We start from the raw sequence: 7199 nt of genomic DNA on the forward strand, positions 1-7199 counted from the left end.
TGCACAAAAAAATTGTTAGGACCATCCGCAAGCACTACAAGACCAAGTGTGTGTGTGCATGAAATCAGAGATTCACGACATAAAGTAAGATTCATGGTTTTTTTGTTTCCTTATGTGTTATGGACCTTAGGAAGTTTCCATCTATTGATATCTTTACATTGCGTATTTTGGCATACTCCTCTGACGTTGAGTACGGTGTCTACTCGGTAAGGAAGGAGTGTGTGTCTTCCCAAGATGAAGATGATGCTCAATGTTTGCTAGATATGAAGGATACTCCGTTCTCGATGATTGGGAGTACCTCCAGAGTTCTAGGTTCGCTGAGTTGATCTACCAAATCTACTTGCCTAAACAACTTGCATGTTTGGCAGTACCATACATAGCTGCAATAACTGGTATGTGTAAATTTTTGTGTTTGGTGCTTCAATTGTATTATTTTAAAAAATGTCCCCCTTTTTTACTACTATTGTTTGTTAATCCAGAAGATAATCAACCTTGGGATGGAAAAACGGTCCTTAATTTAGGAATGGAGAAACTCCAAGCCGATTGCCAATTGCATGATGAAGCGAGCTACGTTGATATTGCCTCTTAGATCATTTGTGGCACGATAATGTCCTTGATTGTGTTTGCTTCTATGACAAACATACAATAGCTTTGCCATGCTTGTGATCCATTTTAGGCAATGTTCTTTGAAAATATGGATACATTTCTAAATGTCTTGGTGTTTATTATGACTTTGTAATTCTATGCAATAGAGTTTTCCACTTGCGACTTGAGTTTGAGGGATCCAAGATATTAGGTTCATATCTTAGAGATCTTTGTTTAAGCACAACAATTCTATGCATTGATCCTCACGTTTGTGAGAGGATAGGTTGCTATGTTGTGTGTGTGTGTGTGTGTGTGAGAGAGAGAGAGAGAGAGAGAGAGAGAGAGAGAGATGTGCAATAAGGAAGAGAGAAAATCATGCAGGTTGCTTGAGGAAAACATTAAAGTCTCTGTGTGTCTTTTCTTGAACTTGCACCTCTTATGCTTTGTGTAGATTATGTTTTTTTGTATGATAAGATGTTATGTTCGTAATATCATGCAAGGGATTGCTTCCTTTGTGGTAGTTGAAACATAGTTCAACTTTATATGCATTGTGATGTGCTTTTTAATGGTACAGCTATGGAAAACATGAATAACAATGCCATCGTTGAGACCGAGTCGGATGGTATTGAGTCCACTCCTCCAAGGTTTGCCAATGTTCGAGCGGCAAAGAGAAGTGCTCGATGTGTGGGATCCTCTTCTATTAATCCTGTGGTAAATGATGGGAATCATGAAATCATGGCTGCATTATGGGACTTCTTTGTCCATAGTGAGTCTAGGCAATTGGACTTTGAACGACACTTGGAAGCACTTTTGGACGTGGCTCAGCAAGCGAATGGCCAACAAATTGTAGACCTTCGCAATGAGGTGCGTTTATGTGCACAACGCTTCAATGGAGGAATGGCCCACGTTGAGGAGAACCAATTCAACATGCTGGTGCGCATGGAGCAACAATTTGAATCAATGCAAAGCTCACACATGCCCAATAGGAAAATCCAGGTCCAAATTGATGCACTTAAGGACCAGGTCCTTGCTTTAGAAGGAGAGGTAACCCGGCTCAAGGTCCATTTGAATCGATTGAATGCATTGATGAAAAAGATGGCTCGAGCTTCTAATGGCCGTGCCATATAGCAACGTTCAACCTTGGCTACTAGAAATAGTTGAAGCACGTACTTTTGTGTGTTAATTTGATTCACCATGTTGATGTACTAAAGCATACCTTGCTTTGAACTGCGTTGGTAGGATAAATTAGTGAATGTGTTGTTTTTTTTTGTTTTATACTTGTGTTGTTTAATCTACATGGCATGAAGCCATAGAGTATACTTAAATTAAGTTTTGAGACTTTGGTTGAGATGATATTTTTGGTCAAAACAATATGAGGTACTACCTTTGTGGCTTTGGGTCATAAGGTAGCATGTTTTTAGAAAAGAGGCTTCCATCGTTACAACTATACTTAGCTTTGTGAGGTTCAAGGACATTGCAATGAAATACTTGGAAGCTTGATAGATTCCATGATATTTTTCCACTATCTACATTTCATTCTGAAAGTTATCTTTAGGTTTACAAGTAGAAATTGTCTTAGTCCTTTAGATTTGGTTCACTTTATGCACTCTCAAATAATTGGGTAGCACTTTCCAGACCCCATTATTAGTTCGTAATGACCATTGTAGACAACTTCAGATTGGGGTCATGCACATCAAACCACTTCAATGGGATATTTTATTGTATTGATGTATATGCACGTGCCTAAAATTTTTTTTCTCTTTGCAAACAACAAACTTCCTCCTATGAAACCCTTTGCTTTTGGAAATTAGGGACCATTGAGACCCTGTTATGATGTGTATCCACAAAGTATGTATAATGTATCCTAATTGTGGAAGGTTCAAACAAGACAACAGAGTTTGTGGGATTATTTTTACAAAAGGGTCATTGATATATGATAGTGTAGGAAATTTGAATGTTATTATAGTTATTATATATTACCAATTGAAACTCCACCAAAGCATCCTTTTCCACTAACTATTTTGTTGATTGTTTCCTAAGAGTTTTGACATTTTGCATGGAGTGGAAATGTCAATCATAAATAAGATCTGTCGGTGTTTGAAGGTTTATTGGTATTGCATTTGAAGTTATTCTCTTTTCTTAAAATCTCAAAACTATGTGTTGCCGCTACTTTAAGTTGTTGCCTATGCGTGATATTTTTCATGTTTTTCCATCTCATTATGTGAAAATGTTGAAAATTTAAGCCTTATGTACACATAAACGAGTAGATTTGTGTAGCTCTTTATGCATGTCTATGAGTGATCGAGAACTAAGATTTTGTTACAAACTTCAAAGTTTCAATGGTATCAATAGTGTGCTCTTTTGGATTACACCAACATGTGGATCGCATACTATAGTTGCTATGTTGATTCAATTCTCTATACACTTTGATTGTCATGAAAAGATGATGTTATGATGTTTCTTGGACGGGGTTGAAATATTATATTTATAGATGCCACGTCAAAGAAGGCATTGGGCAGTATCTACGTTTAGCTGGATGCTTCATCATCCGTCGTTTCTTATCTATGGTAGGATCTAAGTATATCCTTTGAAAAATTTCCAGCTTGGTGTTCAAACTAACAATTTTCTCATTTAGATCCACCTGGTTGGAGAGGCCCACTTAGTACGCGTGATGTTGTAAACATTATTGAAAGCTTTGAAGTTGTTAGGTAAGGAACACCAATGAAGCACAATGCTTTTTTAAATAACTTTTTGGTTATTGAACTTATTGTAATTAACCAATTGGCTTGCAGGAATCACTATTATCGTGATAACATTTTAATGGAAGTGCATGAGTTTCTCGGAGGACTCCAAGGGTACTTTCATATCAGTGTGGCTTTGAATCGTAATGCAGGTTCAGCACGCATAAGGGTTCGCGAGCTGGGAGATCGCTTGCCCATCAATGCAGAATACTCTTATAGGGATAGATATGAGAATTGGAGGATTGTACACCCTGTGTGAGGGGCATCGTCATTTTGGTAGGAGCGTTCATTGTGTGGGTCCATGGGTTCTACGAGTACCAAATGCAACATCCCGAAGGCTGTCATTTTGAAGTTGCAGCTGTTTTGTTAGTTAAGATTTAGTGGCTTGCAAAAAAGTTTTTTTAGAGACGAATATTAGGGCTTACAAAGACTACTTATAGTAATGGAAGTGGATTGTTGTTTTTCTTTTAGTTTCCCTTTTCCCGTCTCTCTCTCTCTCTCTCTCTCTCTCTCTAAAGTTAAAAAAAACCATGTACTTATTCTACTCTCTCTCTCTCTCTCTCTCTCTCTCTCTTCTCATCCCCCCTCCAACCTCATGTGTAGTCTTTTAAGTTTATGTTATGTAGTTGTTATGTTCATTCAATTCTCTATGCACTTTCTATTGTCGCACAAAGCTAGTGTGATTTAGGTTGATACCATAATACATTATTGCACATAATAAAGCATTTAAGATATGGTTGTCACTATCTTCAATTGGATGCATAAAAAATACTTACACATGTTATCCTTCTAAAGAAGGGGGGAGGGGGGGTTACACAAAATTGAATGATACTCCTTCTTGGCCGCAGCAACGCGTGGGTCACATACTAGTGTAACCTTATGTCCCTCAAGGCTCTACATGAGCTTGTGGCGGACTTGTATACAATCACTCACAATTACGAGTTTTGAAAAAAAAAGATTACAGTAGCCTAAAAGCTAGCATTTTTGTATCTCCGTGAACAAAGCTCTTCATATGAAATACCCTCACATTGTTGTGGACCAAAGGAGTGCACTTTCAACTCCTTTGAAATCTTGTCTTTAACAAAACCTAGCTTAGGCATGTGTGGGAAGCAAAATTAATCAACTCTTTATCCACATACAAAGTCCAAGAAACTTATAACAGTTCTCATCTTACTATCTACTAAAATAATATGGCGGAAGGGCTCCCCTTTACACGTGTCGCAATCTCCGACCTGAAGGCTAAAGTCCAAAACGAAAAAAAGCCCAGTTGCACACGATAAAGAGGGAGAGAGGGGGAGAGAGAGAGGCTGCCGAAGGCGGCCGGCTGTACTAGTATTAACTAAAGAGCCTTGCATTGCCACGTGCCACGTGGCACAAGCTAACACAACGAGCATCATTAGAGAAGAAAAAGCTTTAGGCTTAAAAATTAAAAAAGCTGAAGGGAGTTGTGGAGGAGGGAGTGGTGGCGAAGGAACAATCATGGGGAGGAGGAGGAAATAAATTCCTCTCGCTCCCTTCACTCTCTCTCTCTCTCTCTCTCTCTCTCTCTCTCTCTCTCTCTCTCTCTCCCCCCCCCCCCCCCCCCCCTTCGTCTCTGCCTACTTGTTGTTTTATTACAGTGCACACCATCGCATCCCCTTTCTCTTCCGCTTTCTCCCTCAGAGATCTTCTCTAGCTGCACTCTCTCACCCCCTATCTCTCTCCACGGTGGTGTCATTTGTACATTGCGAACAACTGAATTGAAGCTCTTGGAGGTGAAGCCACTGCACTACATGGAGTTGCATCGCGAGCTGTGGAGGTTCTTTGGAGCCGCCTAAGATTGCAGGTAAGCCCTCTTTCCAATGCTTTGTGATTATGAGAGTATGAGAGAGAGAGAGAGAGAGAGAGAGAGAGAGAGAGAGAGAGAGAGAGAGAGAGAGAGAGAGAGAGAGAGAGAGAGAGAGAGAGAGAGAGAGAGAGAGAGAGAGAACGTACCTGCTTGGATTTTTTTGAATTATTTTGTAAATATCAGTACCTTGCATAGCATTGGAGCTGCCTAAGACTGCAGGAAAGCCTTCTTGGTGATTATGTTTGAGAGAGAGAGTAGTCATGGTTTTTTTTAATTATTTTGTAATTATCAGCCTCTTGCATAGTGTCACATGTTTATGTAATCTATACTATAGATAAAAGGGGAGCTGTTTCTGGCTGCCAGGTGGCGCTACCTCCTTTATCCGGTGGTGTGCACTGCAACCGCGATCAGCGAGGACTGCACGCAGAGGTGGAGGGAGAGAGAGAGAGAGAGAGAGAGAGAGAGAGAGAGAGAGAGAGAGAGAGAGAGAGAGAGAGAGAGAGAGAGAGAGAGAGAGAGAGAGAGAGAGAGAGAGAGAGAGAGAGAGAGAGAGAGGGGGGGGGGGGGGGGGGGGGCCTTAGCGCTACATACGGGCAGTGTTTATGCATTCCCTGGCTTTCTTGGCTCGACCCCCATCGTTACTTGAAGATCAAGAAGCTTGCTGATCACCGAACCAAAGCTCTAATGAAGGAGGTGATCAACCTGCAGCGCCACTATAGCCTTGACATGGAGCGTCTACCCAACCATGTGCTTCTTGCTGCCTCTGAGGGTTCCACCCAAGGCGTTTAAGTTAAGCCTACAAATGGTCCCACATTCGTACCTACTTCTCTATCTCTATATCTCTCACCTTACGTATTAAGCTTGCCACTTCTCCTTGCGATGGCATGTACTGGCCACAGGCAACACAACTTATCTCACCCTTTCCCCATGCTTACAAGCAACCTCTACTTATGTGAATCTGCATCCTGCCATAATTGCCTCGGCAAGGTCCTGTAACCTGCCCAATGTGCCTCGCCTACAAATGACCACCCGAGAGAGAAGAAGAAGAAGAGAGACTGAGAGAGAGAGCACCTCTGTGTTCATGACTCCTTTCCAATCATTTCCTTTCAGAGAAGCTCTCCAATGTGATGTACAAACCTTCAACTGTGCAAAACTTCAACAGGCTCTTCTCTATGTAGCCGTTGCTACTCTATCTATACTATAGATAAAAGGGGAGCTGTTTCTGGCTGCCAGGTGGCGCTACCTCCTTTATCCGGTGGTGTGCACTGCAGCCGCGATCAGCGAGGACTGCACGCAGAGGTGGAGAGAGAGAGAGAGAGAGAGAGAGAGAGAGAGAGAGAGAGAGAGAGAGAGAGAGAGAGAGAGAGAGAGAGAGAGAGAGAGAGAGAGAGAGAGAGAGAGAGAGAGAGAGAGAGAGAGAGAGAGAGAGAGAGAGGGCCTTCGCGCTACATACGGGCAGTGTTTATGCATTCCTCGACCCCCATCGTTACTTGAAGATCAAGAAGCTTGCTGATCACCGAACCAAAGCTCTAATGAAGGAGGTGATCAACCTGCAGCGCCACTATAGCCTTGACATGGAGCGTCTACCCAACCATGTGCTTCTTGCTGCCTCTGAGGGTTCCACCCAAGGCGTTTAAGTTAAGCCTACAAATGGTCCCACATTCGTACCTACTTCTCTATCTCTGTATCTCTCACCTCACGTATTAAGCTTGCCACTTCTCCTTGCGATGGCATGTACTGGCCACAGGCAACACAACTTATCTCACCCTTTCCCCATGCTTACAAGCAACCTCTACTTATGTGAATCTGCATCCCGCCATAATTGCCTCGGCAAGGTCCTGTAACCTGCCCAATGTGCCTCGCCTACAAATGACCACCCGAGAGAGAAGAAGAAGAAGAGAGACTGAGAGAGAGAGAACCATTAGGGGAATTTTGAGGTCACTTTTGTGCCCTGTAAGAATATGTAGAGAGAGAATATATGCTTTATTTTAAAAATAGTGAAATGTTTGTAAAAAGGTGAGTTTGCGTCCTTTTTACCTCCACCG

The sequence above is a fragment of the Adiantum capillus-veneris genome, chromosome 6 (assembly GCF_014529385.1).
Source record: "Adiantum capillus-veneris isolate H3 chromosome 6, ASM1452938v2, whole genome shotgun sequence".
In the NCBI taxonomy this organism is placed as follows: Eukaryota; Viridiplantae; Streptophyta; class Polypodiopsida; order Polypodiales; family Pteridaceae; genus Adiantum; species Adiantum capillus-veneris.